We start from the raw sequence: 23,023 nt of genomic DNA, 5'->3' as shown, positions 1-23,023 counted from the left end.
GGTATTTCAGTAAATTGCACGTAATTTCTTCTCATAAGGACAAGGGACCTGGGAAATCTGTGTTCTGAGCTGTGGAAGTAGACTGTGTTGCCAGGGAAACAAAGTGGTATCAGGGATAAGTCCTTCATAATCAGCCTCCATACATTCTTCTTGGGATGAGGAGCTGCACTGCCAGCACCATTAATTTTAGGGAGGCAACCAGAGGGGTATAAATGACTCCCATTGAAGATTTTCCATAGCAAATCTATTTAGTTCCTTTTATATGCACGTTAGCACCTATCATCCATAGCACCACTCTCTGCTGAGGGGAAATATTTTGTTATCTCGTGGTCTCCACCAGCAGTGATTTTTCCCAAGCCTTTTCTCACATTTATTTTCTCTGTCATTGGTAAATTTAGAAAAATATATCTGCTCTATAGCTGAGTTCCACTCCATTCCTTCTCTCAGACAGAGACTAGTCTTCTGATCTTTCCTGCCTTACTATTTATTAGTACTTTCCTGCCTTAGTATATTCCCTAAATACTTGGTACTTAGTACTTCTCCAGACAGAGACATCAGCCCTGTCCAGACTTCCAGGGTCCAGGTGGGTAAATCAGGCTAATCTTCATGTTCAGTTAGGAAAGACAATTGGTTCCCTATTATCCATATCCTGTAACCTGACCTTTATTTGAAATAAAGAGAACTTTTTAAGACTTCACACATTTTTAAAAAATTTATGAAGTTGTTGGGAAACTGGGTGGAGAAGATGGATGCCCTGAATGGAAGCTCTTCAGAAATTCTAAGAAGGGTGCTTGAATATGATGAATTTATTTTAACTGTAGCCCAAATATCATATGCTTCAAAGAGTCTTAATCTTACGTCTTTGTGTAGGCCCCAAGAGGTCCATGGACTCCCTGAATATTTACAGAAATCTTTGCATGTAAGTGCACTTTTCTGTCCCTAAGAAAGGTTAAGAAACATCCACCAAATTATTGACAGTAATAAAAAAAAATTCTAAACAAACCCCAGTGCCAGCTATTTTCAGCAAACCTATAATTTTAGATTATTCTTACTACCTCAAAGCTCCAAATACATATAAAATAAAATTTTGACTCTTATTTTCACCGTTAATGAATGTAAGGTTTAGCTAAATATCTCATACAAGAAAGTCTCTATTATATATATCAGCCTTAAAGCAGTCAGTTTGTGTTTTGTTTTGTTTTCTCTGATAGCTCCTTGGCGAATTCATTGCCATCCTCAAGATAAATAAAATAAGGAATTTTTTCCTTACATTTTCAAAATTTTTGAGTTTTGTTTGTTTGTATTATAAGGAAAGGCCAAATATTGAACAGCTGAGAGCAAACTAAAAATTTACCATGCAGACATAGAGAGTAAAGGACTCCAAAGCCCATAAAATCTTTAATTTGGTTAAACAACACATACACACACAAAAATGCAAAAAAAATACAAAAAGTGTCCTGCAAAAAAACTAAAAGTTTGTACCAAGGGCACGTTTAGATTCAACAGTTAAGAAATTAATGTAAAAATGTACCTCAAAACAGTGGTAAGCTGAGCAAAATCAATAGAAATGGATGCAAAAAAGCATGAATTTCCCATTTTAAAAACAAACAGCTATAAATGAGTCAAATATTAAAGAATTAGAAACTTCACAAAGAAGCAATACACCCTATGAGGGAGTCAGCAGATGGGACCACAAGAATATTGAACACCTTCAAGAACCCAAGATATTAGAACAATCTGACAGACTATACAATCATTATGTTAGAAGCTATTAAAGGAAGGATAATAATAGCTAACATTTATTTAGTGCTTGATTTGTAAAAATATAATCATGTAAGCAGCTTGGATAGATTTGAAAAAACACTAGAATCAGTCAGAAAAAGGAAATTATAAAAAGTATGAAAATAATTTAATAATTGTAGACTATAAAATTGAGAAAGCTATAGATATAGATTAGATATAGTTATAAATATAGATATATAAAGAGAGACAGGGAGAGAGATCTTTTTACCTTTGAGTTTCAGAAGAAAAGGACTCAGGATTAAGGAAAGATATATCCTCCAATTTAAAGGGCTTTCTGAGCACAGAACAGGATAAATAAAAGTAAACCACACTTAGAAAAAATAGTGAAACTGCAGTACATTATAGAGAAAACCTTCAAAGTAACAAAAGCAATGAATAAAAGATTACCCCAAAGCTATGATATTTAGTTTCCAATAACAACATTCATTATTTCTTCAAAGTGCTAAAATTCTAGATCCAGCTAAGCTCTCATTGAAGAATTACAGTGCAATAATAAACATTTTCAGAAAAACAAAGTTGAAAAAAATTATCATTTGTAGATCTTTATGGAAAGAAAGGAAAGATGACAAAAACTGGACCACAAAGGAAGGAATAAGCTGGAGGAAAAGTGAGCCACATCACTGCCAAACATAAGGTAAGTGTACTAAGTATATTCTTAAAAATAAATAAGTAAACAAATAAAAAACAACATTTAGGGGAGGGTTACAAATGAGGTAGAACTAAAATACTGAGGAAAAAACTATTAAAAACAGAGTGGGGAAAGTAGAATGAAAACATTATAAGTTTTCAAGGAAGGTAGAAATATCACTTTGGTCTTTGTTAAGTCAATCATGCATGTTAAAATTGTAAAGGTTACCACAAAAATAGAAATAAAATGTATAATATCAAAACTATAATAGGGAGAAGAAGCAATAAGGAGAAATAAGGAAGGAGAAATAAAAAACAGCCAAAAAAGGGAATGGTGAAATGAAGACACACAGGAGGTAGAACAAATAAATTCATATGCATTAATAATCATGATAAATATGAATGTATAAGTTTGATAGCTCAGAGTAGGATGCTTCTTTTATCAGTTTTTTTCTAATCAGCTATGAGCTAAAAGAGACACATTGAAAACATATGATACAGAAAGGTGAAAATAAATTAATGGAAAATGTACACTTACACTATGGCTTCTCCAAGTTATCACCAAGGGTTAAAGACTGCAGATGATACTGGTGCTTAGGACAGGCAGAGAGGACAAGGATAGAAACAGGAACTGGTCTTGGACACTAAACTGGACCATCTGGTCAAAGACACGATGAAGTTCCTGGAGATCTCTTTCTTTTTCTTTGTTGACTTCCTTTTGGGGCCATTTCTTGAGAATGAGATATTAAAGATGGCCATCTTTCAGAGACAATAAAAGGGGTCATTGAGAACCATAATGACTCATTGATCTACATGTCAAATTCTCCAAGGAAGTAGTAAGTGCCATTCATGGTGTCATCATCTAGGCAATGCATCCATTATCTGAGGGAAGACTACTGGAGAAACAAATCAGCAAACCCTATTCTCTCCTTGCAGGGTGGCTGGGCACTCTGACTCCATGCTTGTGCGTCTGATCCCATCTTTCCATAGTGGCAATGTTTCTGTTCCTCCATCCAACTGGCTGCTGCTGATCAATGGTATTTTGCTGTCACTCTGGGTAACTTGGGAAAGCTACCTTTAATGCCATCTCTAACTCTGACCTCTGCAAGATTATCTTCTGATCAGGAGTTTCCTGATCATCTTAAAGATCCACACTTAGTGTCATTGTGGAGAACTCAGAATTCTTCTGTGACCAAGCCCATGTTTTTTACACCAGCAAAATAAAGTGAATTAAAGCTAAGGGGAAAAAAAATAGATATACCAGGCAAGTGTTAAACACCATAGACTTTTGGACCCCCCAAAAAAATTTGTAGGAAAGGAAAGATTAATAAGAAGGAAAATTGCACCAGGAGATATAACAATCTAAACCTGTGTGCCTCTAAGTTGTAGCTTCAATTTTTTTCAAAGCAAAAATTGACGGAATTACAAAGAGAAGTTGACAAATCCATGATCTCATAGAAATTTTATATACCGGGGCACCTGGGTGGCTCAGTGGGTTAAAGCCTCTGCCTTCGGCTCAGGTCATGATCCCAGGGTCCTGGGATCGAGCCCCGCATCGGGCTCTCTGCTCCGCGGGGAGCCTGCTTCCTCCCCTCTCTCTCTGCCTGCCTCTCTGCCTGCTTGTGATCTCTGTCAAATAAATAAATAAAATCTTTAAAAAAAAAAAAAGAAATTTTATATACCTTCCTCAGCAACAGAGGATATAAGAGGCCAATAAAGTCTATGATACAAAAAACCTGAAAAACATTAAACTAGTAACTCCCAAATAATCCTTTATAGAAAATACACTAAGTTCTCCCTGCCAAGTGAAGAACTGTCCTGAGAGAGAACTGAAAACCCACCAGACCACAGGACTAGACAAATGAGGCCAGTTTACCCTTGTTCCTAAGGAAAAATCAAAACTAGAAACACTGTTGCAGGTTAAGGAAACAACCCTAAAAGGAAAGCTGAGAATCCAGCTCAACACTAGAGAGAGAGAACAGTGATGATAGCACTTAAGAAGGGGGTTCTCAAGCTAGGTATCCACAGACTCCAGGGAATTAAGCTTCTAAACTCACTGGAGCAGGCATCTTACAGGTAAAGGCCAGTGGTCTCAGGTTGACCACTTATCTGTGGTAGAAGTTGGACTAGGCCATAGTGAGTGATTTGGAGACACTCAAGCCAAGCTGATTGGTCATTTGAATGGAGCAGGCACTTCTGGGAATGGAGAGTTTGGAAGTTCTATAGATCAGAGTGAAGGTGACCTTCCCATTTCTTTTCTCTAATCAGGCTTACAGGGAACAACAGTCTTTCACAAGGTCAAAAGTTTACTTCTTAACATACCATGGCCTCCCTTTTTCCTGGTTCAGCCCAACCAATCTCCTAAAATACCTCACCTTTAGCCAGGAAGAAGCCAACAGGCTTTTAGAACAATCTCTGAACGGACATTGAAATTAACAACTCCACTGGGTTCATTTGACTGTCAAAGATCCCAAGAATATGGAGAGGTACAAAAGGTTTTCAGACAGAAGGTAGGTAGGAATAAAGTTTGGAGGCCCTACTCCCACACACACAAGCTGTGTGTCTTCAAATGCAGGTTATAGGAAATGAGGGCAGAGAAAGATTAAATGTCTGGTTTAGTCAGTGAGCTGCATAGCCAAGATTAGAACTCCAGGCTCCCTGAGCCACTTCCTATGTGTCACACTGTTGCCTTATTTCCTGTTTTCCACTCTGGCTAGTCATTACACGAAATTTGAAAACCAGTCATCAGGCTCAAGAATGTGAAGTCTTTAGGTAATTAAGGATGTTGTTGATAAAGAGCCAAGAGAATGCAATCTATATGTAAAATATTTTCCCATATGTAAAGTAAACAGATGTGAACTCCAGCTATTAGGGTTAATATCCTGCTTCATTTTGCATTTGGCTATTGGTTTCATCAAAATTAAACTTGTTAAGAGTGAGGCATGCTGAAGTTTCTCCTGTTCATTTTTGGTTTTAGTTTTTCAACAAAACTTACTACTTGAATTACCAAGAAATGAACTAATCCAAATAATAAATCAATCTAAAACTTATGTAATTTTGCCAGAGTCTTAAAGTACATATTTATCGATCATTTTGATAATAGGTAATAGAAATAATGTAGATTTTGGAAGAACTAAGTAACTCATTTAATTCTTCCTATAAAGGAGTAAACTAAAGACATTTGTGAAAGCAGATGGCTTGTTTGCTATCTTCATTCGTTTTGTGTTCATTACTGCTGTTTGTTCATTTTTATACTTTACACCAGAGATTGCTAAACTTTCCCTATAAAGTGCCAGATAGTAAATATTTTCAGCTTTATGAGCCATACAACCTTGGTTGCAATTACTCACCTCTGCCACTGTAACAGGAAAGCAACCATGGATGGTATGTAAACAAATGAGCATGACTAGATTTGGCCCCAGGCTGTAGTCTGCTAGTTCTCTGCTCTGGAGTACAAACCATATTGTGTGGCAGGACAGGGTAGTTTGCCAAGTGCAGTAGATAAGTCTAAACCAGTTGACTGACATTTTTATATGCAATTAAACTTACTTAATCTCTTCTCTTTATAACTTATTTATACATCTTATTTCACCAACAAGAGTATAAGCTTCTTTGATGATGGAGACAATACTTTATTAATTCACTCTTTTCCATGAACTTCACACAGATGACATTTTCCAGAGAAAAGAGCATGGGCTTCCCTGTCGAACCGAATCTAAATTCAAATCCTGGTCCAGCCACTGATCAGTCATGTGAAACTGGATGGGTTATATAGACTCTCAGTTTCCATTTCTTCATCTGTAAAACTGGGGATAATACCTATTTCATAGTGATGGATGCAATGACATGTAATGGAAATAATATACCTTCTGTAAGAACAAAGGCATTGAATTTTTTCTGTACAGGGCCAAAGACATATTCATGATAGTAAATGGCTTATTCTTTGTAAAGCACATAGTAACTGACTCAGTCTGAGTCCAGGTCAAAATCCTATGTGTGATCTTTCAGTCCTGACTATAGGCCATAAATAAGGCTCTACCTGGCAGGCTTCATGGGGCAAATCTGTCCTCCCTACACCAGAACAACAAGGTAGTTTACAAATAGGGCATCTGTATTTAAAACAGGATATACTCATTTTCTACACTTACTTTAAAAAACAGACTTTCCTTTATAAGTAACTACTATAAAATAGGAGGCAATGGATTCAGCACAGGAAAAATTCAAAGACTCAATCGATGCATGGCCTTACTTTTTTCTTCTCAAGGCTCTTTTGAGGATGATGCTTGAGAATAAATATCCTAGTATCTGGTCACATGGTGGGTGGCAGAACCCACCTGGCTCCCTTCAGCTTAAGGTATGTTACCACATATGGTGATGGTAATTGTTCCCACTCACATCCACACAAGCCACTTGTTTGCATCCTAAAATGATGTAATGGCTAAGGCTTGTCATTCTTTGTGTGGATTACTTACTCAACATGACCTTAAAGGGCTAATACAGACTTAAAACCAATCTATTTGGGGTGTAGCTCTTTACCACTCCAGTGATAGAGGAAGGGCTCATTCTATGGTAATTACTGTGGTTTACAGGATGTCTCAACTGTATTATACAGAATTTATAACCCCAGTATTATAAGGTAGGAAGTAAGCAATGGGTGATGACGGCAACATTCCAGGCTCTGTTTGTTTGCTGCTTATTAAGATGAAAGGGCACTATGTGGCTAGTATTTCTCCCAACTAGAATGGAAACAAATGAGGTGCCTTTCAATATCCAAAGCACTGTGTTACTTTGGTTAGGACAATGACAATCTAAACCCTAAAGGTCACAGAGCCAAGATAAGAGGTCACACTGCCAAGAAGCAAAAGAGAAGACATTAAAAGGATTGATCAATGAGAACACTCTGCTGTGGTTTCATTTTTCTCCTGGATGTTATAGAAGAGATAAAGTGAAATCTGAGAAAACAGAATCTCCTGGTACCTATGGGAGAGGATACAACATAATCTATAACATCAAAGAGACGCAAATTGTATTGCAATTTGTGAGCAGTCAGGAGAAAGAAACTTGTTTTGGTTCTGCCAAGATTGCAGAGCACATGAGAAGTGAGAAAAAGACTAAGAATTAGCAGTGAACACCTAAGGGAAAAAAACCTTCCTAAGGATTTCTTCTTTAGAGATAATTAACTTGGGGATCATTCTCATTTTGGCTCCTTCCACAGTTTGGCTATTGTGGACATTGCTGCCATGAACACTGGGGTGAAGGTGCCCTTCTTTTCACTACATCTGCATCTTTGGTGTAAATACCCAGTAGTACAATTGCTGGGTCATAAGGTAGCCCTATTTTTAACATCTTGAGAAACCTCCATACTGTTTTACAGAGTGGCTGTACCAGCTTGCATTCCCACCAACAGTGTAAGAGGGTTTCCCTTTCTCCACAACCTTGCCAACATCTGTTGTTTCATGAGTCAGGAACAGAAATTTTAGCTGAAAGAGACAACTGAACTTCCAGTATTATAGCACTTTATATAAAACAGAAAAGGCCTAATTGTCTGTACTCATAAGGAGGGTCAAGAACCCACAGACTCCTTCCTGGGAGGACCTCATCTCTCACCTCTGCTCCACTTCCTTCACTTGCTCCTTCCTATCCCACTTGGACCTGGATCCTGCTTTTCTCGTTCAACTATTTACATTCTCAAAATTGTTAAGTTGTGGAAAGAAAACAATGTCAGAGTTTAGGTGACTTCAGGCCCCAACCTAGCCCCAGCTTTCTGTTTTGTCTAGAAAACATGTAACTCAGCCTACAGTGATCAACAAAACCGAAAGAAAGATCATCCATTCCCTTTGTTGCTCTCTTCACTCTGCAGGGTTACTTAAAATTTTTGCTTTCACTGATCTGTGCATTTTTGTTAGAGAGTTGTTTACCCAGACGAAGAACATAGAGGCTGTCCTCCCAGCTCAATGTGTCAAAAGACCAAAGTCCTCTTCTCTTTCAGGCACCACTACCCCATGCCCTCTTCAACTAGCACAATCAGGTGAAAGGCTGTGATTCAGAGCTCTCCTTCACCACACACACTACAGGGTGGAGCCTAGGCCTCTGTGGACAGCCTTCCTGTCCCCCACTGGGCAGCCATGTGACCTTGTAAGAGCTACGGAACTCCTCTAGACCTCAGTGGCACGGTAAGTCCAATGAGTGATAATAATAGTCCCCCTCTCACAGAAGCATTGTGAGCAAGAGATTAGAGAATCCATGTGAGCTGCTTAGCTCAATACTTGGCATTGTACAGGCTCAATAAATGACTGCTGCTCTCATTAGTCCCGAAGGGCCTTTCTCTAAAGTCTTTGCTTATAAGAGGCCTGGGAGTTGTGGTGCTCAGATTTTAATATGTGCTCAATAATAACTGACACCTTCTAGAAAGAGTTAGAGTATGAGCTTGCTTCCAGTGCAGTGACACTTTCTTCTATGGGCTCTTGCTGGGACCCCACAGAGATTGGTTCCCAAGGGCCAGCCTCACAGATAGATGAATGTCTTTAGTTCTATCAAAATCACCCAACCCTGTGAAAATCGATCATCCACCTATTCTGACCCCTGAAATCCATATATGAGGGCAAACAAAGTCCTTTAAGTCCCCTTAATTGGAGATCATGCTTAATTTCAAAAGTTCCCTTTATATACATGCCTTAGCACTCTGAACACAGATGATCCTTTCTTTCCTCCTAAAAGTAGTCTCAGGACCATGATAGCAAATTAAGAGGTTGAAGCCCAAGCCCAAGGGCAGGAGTGGGGATGGGGGGTTATAAATTATAAGTTGCCATTCCAATCTGTCTGAATACTCAGACAAAGATGGAGATCTCTCTTTTCTGTTGCCCCTTCTAAGTGTAAGTATGGTGGCAAAAGGTCCTTCTCTTCCCCTTGTCATGGTCAACTCCATATGAACATAAACATGAACACAGAGAATCAGCTGTGTCTGGTCTTATGAGAACACTCTCAGAAGAGAGACTGACAACTCCATGCAGATGCTGCAAGGAGGAAAATATTGTTCTGGTAAAAGACTAAACATATTCTCCAGGCCAACCCTGAAGGTCTCAGTTAATGAACCATTATTGATCTAAGCAGAGACTAAATGCAGAAAGAGCATGAGGTTGATGGGATGGAGTGAGCAGGTCGAGGCAGGCAAGGCAGGGTGGGGTCACCAGGGACCGAGAAAATGAGGACAAAAGGAAATGGGAAGGAGAGACTGCTGAGACCCAGGGAACTCTGGCCTTTAGACTGTCACAGAATCCCAATCCATGTAAGGATGTAAGATTTACATGTATCTCAAGCTCTCTTCTGTGAAACTTTTAACAGGATGCCTTGGTAAAGTCTGAAAAAGCTCCTCAAAAAAGTAGCTCAACTACAGAATCTTCATTTCCCAACAAAAGCCAAAAGAGTTGGAGACTAGAGATGAACAGTTTAAAGAGTTTTAGGAACCAGGGGGACCTCAGTGTCTCAGCTGGTTAAAGTGTCTGACTCTTGGTTTGGCTCAGGCATTGGGCTCCCTGCTGGGCATGGAGCCTGCTTAAGATTCCTTCTTTCCCTCTCTCTCTCCCTCTCCCTGTCCCTTCCCGCTCTTTCCCTCACTCTCTCAAAAAAAAAAAAAAAAAAAAAAAAAGTTTTAGGAACCAGAACAATTAAAGGAGATATTAGGTATTTTTCATAATAGCTTTTTTTTTTAAGATTTTATTTATTTATTTGACAGAGAGAGATCACAAGTAGGCAGAGAGGCAGGCAGAGAGAGAGAGGAGGAAGCAGGCCCCCTGCTGAGCAGGGAGCCTGATGTGGGACTCGATCCCAGGACCCTGGGATCATGACTTGAGCCAAAGGCAGAGGCCCTAACCCACTAAGCCACCCAGGCGCCCCTCATAATAGCTTTTAATGAGGGTTTCACCTAGTAGTATGACACTAGACATCACCAGGACAGGGACAGTGAGGCTTACATTTTTTGAGAAGATATTATTTCTGTCATATACACAGTGTAGTTCCTTGTATCAACTGTGTGTGTGTGTGTGTGTGTGTGTGTGTGTGTGTGTGTGAGAGAGTGTGTGTGTGTATGTGTGTTTTGTTTTATGTGTGTGTGTGGTTTTTTCTTTTGTTTTCTGTGAAGGAATAGCATAGATAAAGGAATGTCCAGTGTTAAATGACAGGAAAAGGCAATAATTGTGGAGCATTCATAGGTACAGTGCAAATTTAATTACCAGACCCCAGAAGAGTCTAGTCTCTAATTGGAGCTACTTCCTTTTCATCCTTTACTGCTGTCCCCTTGCCCTGTCCTTCACCGATTTTTTTCCCATAGTAAAGATCACAAGAAACAGCTGCTCTGTTAGAAACCCTCTATCCTACTAATTAGATCTACTTTGCTCCTGGTTAAGAATAACACATGGGATATCAAGGCTTAGCTTTTAATAAAAAGTACATTTAAATTCATTGTTTCTTTGGATTTTAATAATATTCCTTGAGATAACTTTTATTTGATAAACCATATTGGGAATCACTGATAGAGTATACATTTGTAGGATACTTCTCTAAATTTCTTCTAAAGGAATTTTTTTTCCAGAGGAACATTGTCACATTTCTACAACCCCTCATCCACAATTCTAAAACCCAAAAAGCTCTGAAAATGGAAAGTGTTTCATAACACAGTTGGCAACAAAAGCTGATCTGGCCTGAACTCATTTGAAGTCAAACCCTGACCTGAACTGGCATAAGCCTGGTTACAGTTTCCATTTATCCCACAATGTATTGTAAATGTAAACACACTTCTCTGCAGAACTATTAATGGGTTTTATTACCCAGTGCTGCCCTAGACCCCATTTTACATGCTATATGGTACATTACTATTCTAAAATCTGAAAAAAGGGCACCTGGGTGGCTCAGTGGGTTAAGCCTCTGTCTTTGGCTTAGGTCATGGTCTCAGAGTCCTGGGACTGAGCCCCACATCAGGCTCTCTGCTCGGTGGGGAGCCTGCTTCCCCCTCTCTCTCTGCCTGCTGCTCTGCCTACTTGTGATCTCTCTCTCTCTCTCTGTCAATTAAATAAATAAAATCTTTTTTTTTAAATCTGAAAAAATCTGAATTCTGATACACATCTGGCCTAATAAGCTTTAGATTAGAATTCATGGTTCCATAAACATTTGTTAAATAAATAAACAAATGAACTAAGGACTTCATGAGTACATGTTTTACTATCTAACCCCAGGCTAGCTTCTGAGCAATGGCTCTGATTCCCTTTGTCATCTCAGACATTCATCTCAAAGAGAGAGGAGCTCTGAGTCTTTGGCACTGCCAACAGCTTCCAGGTTTCCTCTTGTCATATACAGTGATAAATGGAGGTTGAGCACTGGGCATCCACTGGGTCATTATACCACATCATCCATTTAACTACTCACTCCTCGATTCACCCACCAAATATTTATTAAGTATTACCACCAGGCTCTAGGTTAGTATAAGAAATACAAAATGAATGAGACATACTCTCTACACTCTAAAAACTCCTATTTATATACAGAGAACAGACTGGTGGTTGCCAGATGTGGACATGGGAGGCCAAAATTGGTGAAGGGAACCAAAGGTACAAACTTCCAACTATAAAATAAGTAAGTCATGGGATGTAATGTGCAGCATGGTGACAGTTAATAATACTGTTTCCATATTTGAAAGTTGCTAAGAAAGCAGATCTTAAAAAAGTTCTCTTAACAAGAAAAAAAATTTTGTAACATGTATGATGATAAATATTAAGTAGACTTACTGTAAACATTTCACAATATATACAAATACTGACTAATCTAAAGAATTATATGTTACATGTCAATTGTGCTTCAATAAAAAATAAATTTTTAGAGTGAAACTAAAAATCAGGGGAAAAAATGAAAATAAAAACCTTGTTTGTAATATCAATATTATGAAGCAGTATATTAGAAATCAAAAATTATCTTCTCCTGTATAAAATAGTCACTCATGCATTCTAACACACATTTATTAAATTCTACACTATGTCAGTCATTAAGGATACAAAAGTGGACAGACCTTGCTAAGGGGGCACTAACTCTTGTGGGATAGGAAAAATGTATCCTTTTGCAGACATGCTAACACAGTGAAGAGAAAATTCCTATCTCTGGCGAAGAAAGTCAAAAAGCTTTCCCAAATGTGGTGATGTCTGAGCCCGAGTGGTTGCTTATTTAGGGAGATGCATAGAGAAATGGTATTCTAGGAGAAGTCACAGCATGAGCAAAGCCATGGAAGCTGGAACTAGTTTGGTATGTAGAGCTAGAATCTACTTGGAATGGCTGTAGTTCAAGATGCACATGGGAATAGAACATAACGAAAGTTGAGAAGAGCCAGATCATCAAAGGACTATGTGCCAAGCTAAGGGGTGTATACCTTTTCCATTAGACAATGAGAAACACTTGAAGTATTTTTCTTTTCTTTCCTTCTTTTTTTTAAAAGTAGGCTCCATGCCCAGCTTGAACTCAGGACCCTGAGATCAAGACCTGAACTGAGATCAAGAGTCTGATGTTTTTTTTTTTTTTAAGATTTTATTATTTATTTATTTGACCGAGAGAAATCACAAGCAGATGGAGAGGCAGGCAGAGAGAGAGAGGGAAGCAGGCTCCCCGCTGAGCAGAGAGCCTGACTCGAGACTCGATCCCAGGACCCTGAGATCATGACCTGAGCCGAAGGCAGCGGCTCAACCCACTGAGCCACCCAGGCGCCCCAAGAGTCTGATGTTTAACCGACTGAGCCACCCATGTGCCCCTTGAAAGATTTTAAAGCAGCCGAGGGACATGATCAGACTCATACATGAGGAGGAGTCCTCAGATGGAGAATAGTTTGAAGGAGAACAAAGATATTGTTTCCAGCAAGATGCCCTTAGAATATGCAAATGAGGAATATTGGTGTCTTGCACAGCTGGCCCTAAGTGAAAGTTATGAGACCCTAAATAACTCATGAAGAAAGAAGAGGATTTTCACCATTCCTTTGCCACCCTACTTTCCTTTCCTATGTCTCACTTCCCCATGGAGGTCCCCAGTTACTCTGTGATACTCAAACTGGCCAAGCTTCTTCTTCTCCTTCAAAAAAAAAAAGAAAGAAAGATGGTGCTGCATTTCTTTTAAAACGAAGGACAATATAATAACAAATACTTTTCCCTTAATATATTTTTTGCAGCAAGGGAAGGAGCAGTAATCTACACGACAAAACATCATTTTCTCCTTCCTTTTTCCTGAGTACCTCTTATACATTTTACATCCTCTGAAAGGTCAGAGACATCCCAAGAAGGAAGTAGTAACAACGAACTATTCACATGCAGCCCCTGGGGTCAGCATAGTGTGTCATAGATATTTTGTGAATTCTGGCGTAGTTAATAAAATCTAAATAAGGGCAATAAAGAAATGATTCAAACAACTGCCTGTCAATTCTTTCATATATGTATAGAAAAAATGAGTGCCTAGTAATTCTTGGGTAGAGCTCAGAACTACCAAGGGGAAGGAAATATGTATTTGCATCCTTTGATAGGAGAGTATATAACAAGGACTAATCTTATCTCTTGATCTGAAAACACTCTTTAGCCTGTTATTGGCTTCAGAAGGATGGGATGTGAGTGAAAGGGACTCACATCCCATCCCATGTGGTTATAGTCACATGGACATCTTAATTAACAAGGTAAAGACAGTGATATGGTTTGATCTGAAATGTTTTTCTAAATTGTCTCCTTCATCTGTGCACCATTTGGTTCTATTAAAATTATGTTAGAATGTTGCCTTCTTTGGAGGCCTCTTTTTAAATTTAGATACCTAGGAATGAGTCCTACATGAAGTTTCATCCCAAGCAGTTAAGTGGCTTAGAATTGCACAGCTGGCTTAGAATTACACAGCTAGCTTAGAAAAGACCAGAATCTAAGCTTTGATTTCTGATTTGCTCTTTATCCACAAATTTCCTATTGTCTGACTATAACCTCATGAAGAAGTCTGACTAGGAAGATGCTTCAAGATCGAAGTTACACAAAATTGCTCAAATAAGAAAATATTTATTGAATATAAATAAGTGAATGCTAAGCACTACCTGACATCCTCACTCTATGGGCCTTAAAACACGACTACAAAATGTCAGTGGCATGAATATAATTCTTCATCTGAGCTGGAATCACTCCATGAATAACCTAGGAAGTTCGTGCAATTCACCAAGCCTCAGTCTCCTTATTTGCAAAAACAAAACAAAAAAAAGATGGAATAATCTCTTCCCTGTCAATTTTTCAATACTATTGCAATTTTTCAGGAGGACCGGGTGTTGGTCCACCAATTCTGGCCCATGGGTCAAATCTAGCCCACCACCTGATTTTGTAAATAAAGTTTTATTGGAACACAGCCACATCCCTTTATTTATGTATTGTCTTTGACTGCTTTCATGGAGAGTTAAGATCATATGGTCTACAAAGCATAAAACATTGACTGTCTGATGCTATAAAGAAAAAGTTTGCCAATCTCTGGTTTAGATTGTTATCTATGAGCAAAAATTTGCAATATAGCATATATATTTTATATTTGGTAGAGAAATAAACCCAGGGGTAGAGGATTCATCCTACTAGTAGATGGGATACCTAAAGCACCAAGCTTGGATTGACCTAACTGTGTGGTAAGCACTCAGGTGGGTAAGCACTCAGTAGGGCGAGCACCCTATAGTTGATGATTCTCTTATACCACTTACACCAGTTGAGTCTCCAGAGCAGCTAGAAGGTACCAAGAATGCATCAAATATAAATAAGTTAAAATTTAAAAATAAACTCGGAAATGGTAAGACATTATAGAAAATGACAAGATCTTTCCCCCAACAGGCTGTATATCCTATGGGAATTAAGGGATCAAAAAAAGGCAAATATTTTACACTATGAACACGCTGCTAAGTTTTCACTGAAAAGTCCTCCATACACATCTATACAATGGATAGATCAAATACGTCTATGCAATTTTAAAAACTGAATATAATAAAGTACACAACTTTTTTTTTTTTTAAAGATTTTATTTATTTATTTGACGGAGAGAAATCACAAGTAGATGGAGAGGCAGGCAGAGAGAGAGAGAGAGGGAAGCAGGCTCCCTGCCGAGCAGAGAGCCTGATGCGGGACTCGATCCCAGGACCCTGAGATCATGACCTGAGCCGAAGGCAGCGGCTTAACCCACTGAGCCACCCAGGCGCCCAGTACACAACTTTTAAGTACATGCTTTAATCAATTCTTATCTATGTATGTAACTGAGTAACAAATACTTAGATCAAAGTATTGAACATTTTCAACACCCCAGAAGTCTCCTCCGAGTTCTTATTCAGTTAATAACCCTCTAAAGAAACCAGGTATTCTGGTGTCTGTCATCGTAAATCAGTTATGCCCAGCTTTTGAACATCCTATCAATAGAATCAGACAGTATATACTCATTTGTGCCTGGCTTCCTTTGCTGTGAACAAATGTCATGAATTCAGGATCAGTCATTTCCTCTCTTTGTTGTGAAGTCCATCAAAACAACACAAAAGGGGCACCTGGGTGGCTCAGATGGTTAAGTGTCTGTCTTCGACTCAGGACATTATCCCAGGATCCTTGGATCAAGCCCCACATTGGGCTCACAACTCAGTGGGAAGCCTGCTTCTCCCTTTCCCACTCTGCCTGTTTGTGTTCTCTCTCTCACTGTGTCTCTCTTTGCCAAATAAATAAATAAAATCTTTTAAAAAAGAAAAACACAAGAAAAGAATTAGGGCAGCTGATCCACACTGCCTACCTAGATCTGGCATGTTAGCTAAAGGTAGAATCTCAGGGGCACCTGGGTGGCTCAGTGGGTTGAAGCCTCTGCCTTGGCTCAGTCATGATCCCAGGGTCCTGAAATCGAGCCCCGCATCGGGGTCTCTGCTCAGCGGGGAGCCTGCTTCCCCCTCTCTCTCTGCCTACTTGTGATCTTTGTCAAAAAAAAAAAAGAAGAAAAAAAAAGAAAGAAAAGAAAAGAAAAAATTGCTTCCTAGCAGCTAAAAGCCAGAGGGGGAAGACTCTTCTGTAATCAAATGCTTGCCTCTGCCTTGCCTGCTTAGAATAAAACCTGTACCCTCAGCAGTCTGTCTGCCTCTAAGATCCCCACATATCTGCCAAAGGCCCATGCCTCAGCTTAAACCCTGGTACCAGCACCCCTGCATCTAGAGAAACATGATCAGCTGTATAAGTGGCCTCTTGACGGTGGGCAAAACTGCCACAAGTTTTAGAGACCTGTTTGGCAGTTGCTACAGACTCACCAATGCTAAAGGCACCTGCGAAGCAAGAAACCTCCATCCTCACACAATAGTTTGTTCTCACTAACTGCACTTCTTGTTATGTCCTAAGACTTAGCCCACTGATACAGAGATGTTTGGGTTTGGGTCTGTGAGGTGGTCTGATAACTGAGACTTCTCTTCTACCCTGAGTTCTGAACCAGTTGAGAAATAATACAAAAAAGTCAGAGATGGAGAGCCAAAATATTCTGTTTTACTGATAAACTTAGGTCGATGGACATAGATTACATCTGCAAGCAGACAGACTTCCTAAATACCAAACCCTACAATGAGACACTCACAAGTCCAATTACAGACAATACATCACCTCAAGCCTGTCCTGACATCATGGAAAAGCTGAGGAGAATTTTGCTCCCTGTGGGCAGTTCTCCCCTAAGGAGGGGGGAGAGGAAGGAGCTGAGTTATATGTGCTCACTTTCTCCTTCCAAACTCACCAAGCAGATTAAATCATCTTCCCTGGAAAGACACAAATGAGTGAAGCTTCCTCCACATAGAAGGAAGTATCAGGAAAGTAAGAATCCTTCAACAGAAATATAAACAACCAATAAACTATTGGCTAATACACTATTAGTATTGTTAATAGTTAGAAATATTAAATCATACTTAAAACATGGAGTAAATAGTAATCAAAATATGTTGGGGACTGATTGAAAACCCTTTTCACTGTCTGTAAGAGATGTTCATACTTTTTCAAATGGCTTTAGATGTCAGAAAACAATATAGCTTATAAGTAGGGGATCTATTTTTTTCTTATTATGACAGGGAGTACTTTGTTCAAACTCATCAGAGAAATGGACAGCTTAGGTCTATAACAAAGCATTGTATTTAAAGCATAGGTCAGTAAATGTATTTGAGAGTATGTAGCAATATATATATTGCTATATACAATATATATTATATATACAATAAATAATATATATACAATATATATTGCTACATACGAATTAGCCAGTCAGAACACAACTTTTCTTTTTTTTTTTTTTTAAAGATTTTATTTATTTATTTGACAGAGAGAGATCACAAGTAGGCAGAGAGGCAGGCAGAGAGAGAGAGAGAGAGGAGGAAGCAGGCTCCCTGTTGAGCAGAGAGCCCGATGTGGGACTCGATCCCAGGACCCTGAGATCATGACCTGAGCCAAAGGCAGCGGCTCAACCCACCGAGCCACCCAGGCGCCCAGAACACAACTTTTCAATGTTTAACACAGAATAAGCTTCCCTGTAAAAGCAGCATCTTTGTGACATGTTAACTTTCGTACTGCTCTCCTTCTTCCTCCTCTCTCCTCTAACAGAATCCATACCGTCCTCCTCATAAGCCTTCTCAAAGGCAGCCATCTCCTGAGAGGCCTCAAAAAAACTCTCCTCCATACCCTCATGCATGTACCAGTGAACAAAGTCATGCTTGACATACATCAGGTCAAACTTGTGGTCCAGGTGAGTCCAGGCCCCCAAAATGGCTCAGGCGGTGGTCAGCATGCACACAGCTCACTGTACTTTGGCAGGTCTCCACCACATACCACACTGGGAGGCTGGCATTTCATGCCAACCTTGAAGCCAGTGGAGTACCAGTCCATAAGCTGGATGGTATGCTTGGTCTTGATGGTGGCAGTGGCAGCACTGACATATTTAGGAACCACGTAACCATGGTACAACAGGCAGTAAGCCATGTATTTACCATGGCCAGGGTCACATTTCACCATCTGGTTGACTGGCTCAAAGCATGCATTGGTGATCTCTGCTACGGAACGTTGTTCATGGTAGGCTTTCTCAGCAGAGATGACAGTGGCATATGTGGCTAGAGGGAAGTGGATACAGGGATAAGGTATGACATTGGTCAGGAATTCTGTCAGATCAACATTCAGGGCTCTACCAAATCTTAGGGAAGCAGTGATGGAAGACATAATTTGACCTATCATCCTATTCAGGTTAGTGTAGATTGGGTGGTCGATATCAAGGTTTCTATAATAGATGTCATAGATGGTCACATAGTCTACCATGAAAGCACAACCAGAGAGCTACAGTGTGGTGTGGGTGTGGGTAGGGAGGATGGAGTTTTAGGGCTCAGTTACAGTTGTGGAGACCAGGAAGGCTGGGTAAATGGAGAGTTCCAGTTTGGATATTACTTCACAACTGTGATGCTAATTATTCAGACAATAATTTTAAGTCATGAATTACCTTTGTGCAAGACCAATCTCAAAAAGCTTAAGGTTTAAGAACAGAAAAGAGAAAAAAATGCCAGACTATCTAAAATGATGGATGAAATATGTTTTTCAAAACTAAAAATTAGAAGAATACCTTCCTTATGTGAGATACAACATAAATGATAGAGCGATCATATTGAAAGCTTCACAGCTAAGTTAGCAAAGTCAACTAAATCTTGCATGTTATAAAATACATTTTCCAAACTAAGAACAAAAGTATAAATAGCTGTTTTAGTGAAGTCTTATTCTCCTACCATGCTCATGTAATATTAAAACATATTATATCTCACTACCAATAAAGACACTGAAATTGGCTCCACGCTTCTGTTTAAATAAACTCCATAAGCTTCCTCATGCCTGATGTCTTCCTCATGTGCCATTAATTCTATGAATGCTCAAAGTCAGTGAAGCAACCCTCTAGCTAGCTTCAGGAGTTATTGTTGGATCCTAAGACACTTAACCAAACTATCATGACACCTTTCTGGTGCTCTTCACACCATTGCTTCACAAATGATCTTTGATTTAATTCATCAAAGAGTTCCTGAGAGATTGAAAATAACCATGTTTCAGAATCTTAAATCTCTAATAATGCCAGCCCATCCTGGCCCAACCCTGGCTTGACTTTTAACAAATAGTGTGTCTCAGGAAAGTGATTTAACTTCTCTTTCCCTCAGTAACCCCCCCCCCCTTAATCTGCAATAAGCAGGTGATACCAACTTCATTCGGGTTCTTGTATGCACTGAATGGGAAACTACACATTCATTGCACAGAATGGTATCAAGCCCACAGTGATAGCCAACTATTCTGCCTATAAAAGATATTCATGCATCTTCACCCAGATGGGCAGTTTTAATTTTATTCACTTCAGAGATTTCCAAGTCCTTGTGATGATTCAGCCTTTGCTATTAATCATAATATAGTCAGCTCTCAATTATCCATGTTCCTGGACAGGAGCATTGGTCTGAGTTAATCACACACACACACACACACACACACACACATTCTCAAACACACATACACTCACACAGGCAGATTCACACATGTCCTTCTTCCTTACAGGAATGCCACAGACTGAATGTTTGAATCCCCTCAAAATTCATATGCTGAAACCTAACTCCCATTGTAATAGTATTTGGCAGTGGAACCTTTGGGAGGTGACTGGGTCATGAAGCAGAGCCCCCTCATGAATGAGATTAGTGCTCTTATAAAAGAGGCCCCAGAGAACTCCCTGCCCCCTCTCTGCCATGTTAGAACACAGGGAGCTCTCACCAGACACCAAATCTACTGGTGCTGTGATCTTGAACTTCCCAGCCTCCAAAACTGTGAGAAATAAGTTTCTGTTGTTTATAAGCCACCCAGCGTATGACACTATTATAGCAGCTCAAATGGACTAAGACAGAGGGTACCTGAGGCTACCCTATACTTTAGCCATGCAATCTCTAACTGATTCCTATAATCCCTTCAGTTTTATTTAAACTGAAAACATTGCAGAAACAGGGCAAACTTTTCCCTTTTAAGTCTTTAAACATAGTGTTGGAACCCTTTACTCTGAGATGGTACAGATGCAGTCAGTCTACATAATGTTAGGGACATAAGGTAGATTTCCTAATCCTATACTTACTTCCATTCTTCTGATTCATTATAGTATTTATATTACTTTTACTGCTCTTTATCTGTAATGTTTCAAAAAATAAAATACACCTTTTCTTGCCTTGAATCAAAGAGATAAAATAAATTTTCTATAATAGCTGAAATTTCTAAAATACTTTTGAGCATATAATAAGGAACAGTTAAATTATAATAAATGTGCAAATAACAACAACGTTTTTCCAAAATCAATTTAGGTATCTAATGCATTAGAAAATAAGATGCTTGCTTTCTGCCCGTGGACGCCGCCGAGTAAGCATGGTTAAAGTCTCCCCTCCCACCGCCATCATGTCTAAGTCAGAGTCTCCCAAAGAGCCTGAACAGCTGCGGAAGCTCTTCATCGGAGGTCTGAGCTTTGAAACAACCGATGAGAGTCAGAGGAGCCATTTTGAGCAATGGGGAACACTTACGAACTGTGTGGTAATGAGAGATCCGAACACCAAGCGTCCAGAGGCTTTGGGTTTGTCACATATGCCACTGTGGAGGAGGTGGATGCAGCCATGAATGCAAGGCCACACAAGGTGGATGGAAGAGTTGTGGAACCAAAGAGGGCTGTCTCAAGAGAAGATTCTCAAAGACCTGGTGCCCACTTAACTATGAAAAAGATTTTTGTTGGTGGCATTAAAGAAGACACTGAAGAACATCATCTAAGAGATTATTTCGAATAGTATGGGAAAATCGAAGTGATTGAGATCATGACTGACCGAGGCAGTGGCAAAAAGAGGGGTTTTGCTTTTGTAACATTTGATGACCATGATTCTGTAGACAAGATTGTCATTCAAAAATACCATACTGTGAATGGCCACAACTGTGAAGTAAGGAAAGCGCTCTCTAAGCAAGAGATGGCTAGTGCTTCATCCAGCCGAAGAGGTTGAAGTGGTTCTGGAAGCTTTGGTGGTAGTCGTGGAGGTGGTTTTGGTGGGAATGACAACTTTGGTCGCGGAGGAAACTTCAGTGGTCGAGGTGGCTTTGGTGGCAGTCGAGGTGGTGGTGGATATGGTGGCAGTGGGGATGGCTAGAACGGATTTGGTAATGATGGAAGCACCTTTGGAGGTGGTGGAAGCTATAATGATTTAGGCAATTACAACAATCAATCCTCAAATTTTGGACCCATGAAAGGAGGCAATTTTGGAGGCAGAAACTCTGGCTCTTATGGTGGTGGAGGCCAATACTTCGCCAAACCACGAAACCAAGGTGGCTATGGTGGTTCCAGCAGCAGCAGCAGCTATGGCAGTGGCAGAAGGTTTTAATTACTGCCAGGAAACAAAACTTAGCAGGAGAGGAGAGCCAGGGAAGTGACAGCGAAGCTACAGGTTACAACAGATTTGTGAACTCAGCCAAGCACAGTGGTGGCAGGGCCCAGCTGCTACAAAGAAGACATGTTTTAGACAATACTCATGTGTATGGGCAAAAAAACTCGAGGACTGTATTTGTGACTAATTGTATAACAGGTTATTTTAGTTTCTGTTCTGTGGAAAGTGTAAAGCATTCCAACAAAGGGTTTTAATGTAGATTTTTTTTTTTTGCACCCATGCTGTTGATTGCTAAATGTAATAGTCTGATCATGACGCTGAATAAATGTGTCTTTTTTTTTTTAATGTGCTGTGTAAAGTTAGTCTACTCTGAAGCCATCTTGGTATACTACCCCAACAGTGTGAAGTTAGAATTCCTTCAGGGTGATGCCAGGTTCCATTCGAAATTTATTTGCAACCTGCTTGGGCACAGAAGCCATTGTCTCCACAAACCTTGGTGTAGTTGAACTGACAGTTAATGTGTTGTGACCTGGAGTTCACCATTAAAAGGTCACCCAAGCAAAGTCCTGGAGTTTATTTGGTTATTAATATGATTGTTGGCACATCCTATGCAATATATCTAAATTGAATTATGATATCAGATAAAATTATAGATGGGATTAAAGCTTGTGTATCATCCATTATCATGTGTAATCAATAAACGATTTAATATTCTCTTGAAAAAAAAAAAGAAAATAAGACGCTTGCTAGTAGTCCAAATTATCAGCTAGTTGCTCAGTTCAAAAGCCATCTTTTTATTATTATTATTCAAGAGAAAAACCTTTTATTTGTAACACTCTCTCTTTGATCAATATTTCTTGCTCTTTCCCTTATTTTCACCTTATTTTCATCAAATGATGCCAGCATCATTTGATCTGTTTTCAGAGCACAGATTTCATACTAGTAAAAAATATACTCCAGATAAGAACCTATTAATATTGTATCTGAGAATAAGGATGATTTTTTCCTCTATACTTCTTTTAGATTGCCCAAAATTGCTGAAAGCTTTCTATGAAACCTAAAGATTTTAACTCTCTGTTCCTTATTATTCTAAAAATAAGGCTTAGGTCTGCAGGCTGCAAAAACATTTCTTTACATCTTTCATGACCAATGGAATTATATGACACC

At 39.3% G+C, this 23,023-nt stretch overlaps 2 pseudogenes; one reads left to right on the top strand and one right to left on the bottom strand.

Moving 5' to 3' along the window:
* Positions 1 to 18,001: 18,001 nt before the first annotated feature.
* On the bottom strand, positions 18,002 to 18,767 carry LOC122890318 (annotated as a pseudogene).
* A 2,124-nt stretch (positions 18,768 to 20,891) lies between these two features.
* LOC122919123 lies at positions 20,892 to 22,014 on the top strand (annotated as a pseudogene).
* Positions 22,015 to 23,023: the final 1,009 nt, after the last annotated feature.

Source organism: Neovison vison, chromosome 11 (assembly GCF_020171115.1).
Source record: "Neovison vison isolate M4711 chromosome 11, ASM_NN_V1, whole genome shotgun sequence".
Classification (NCBI taxonomy): Eukaryota; Metazoa; Chordata; class Mammalia; order Carnivora; family Mustelidae; genus Neogale; species Neogale vison.
Note: the sequence above shows the minus strand (reverse complement) of the source record. Positions and strands in the feature narration are given on the sequence as shown.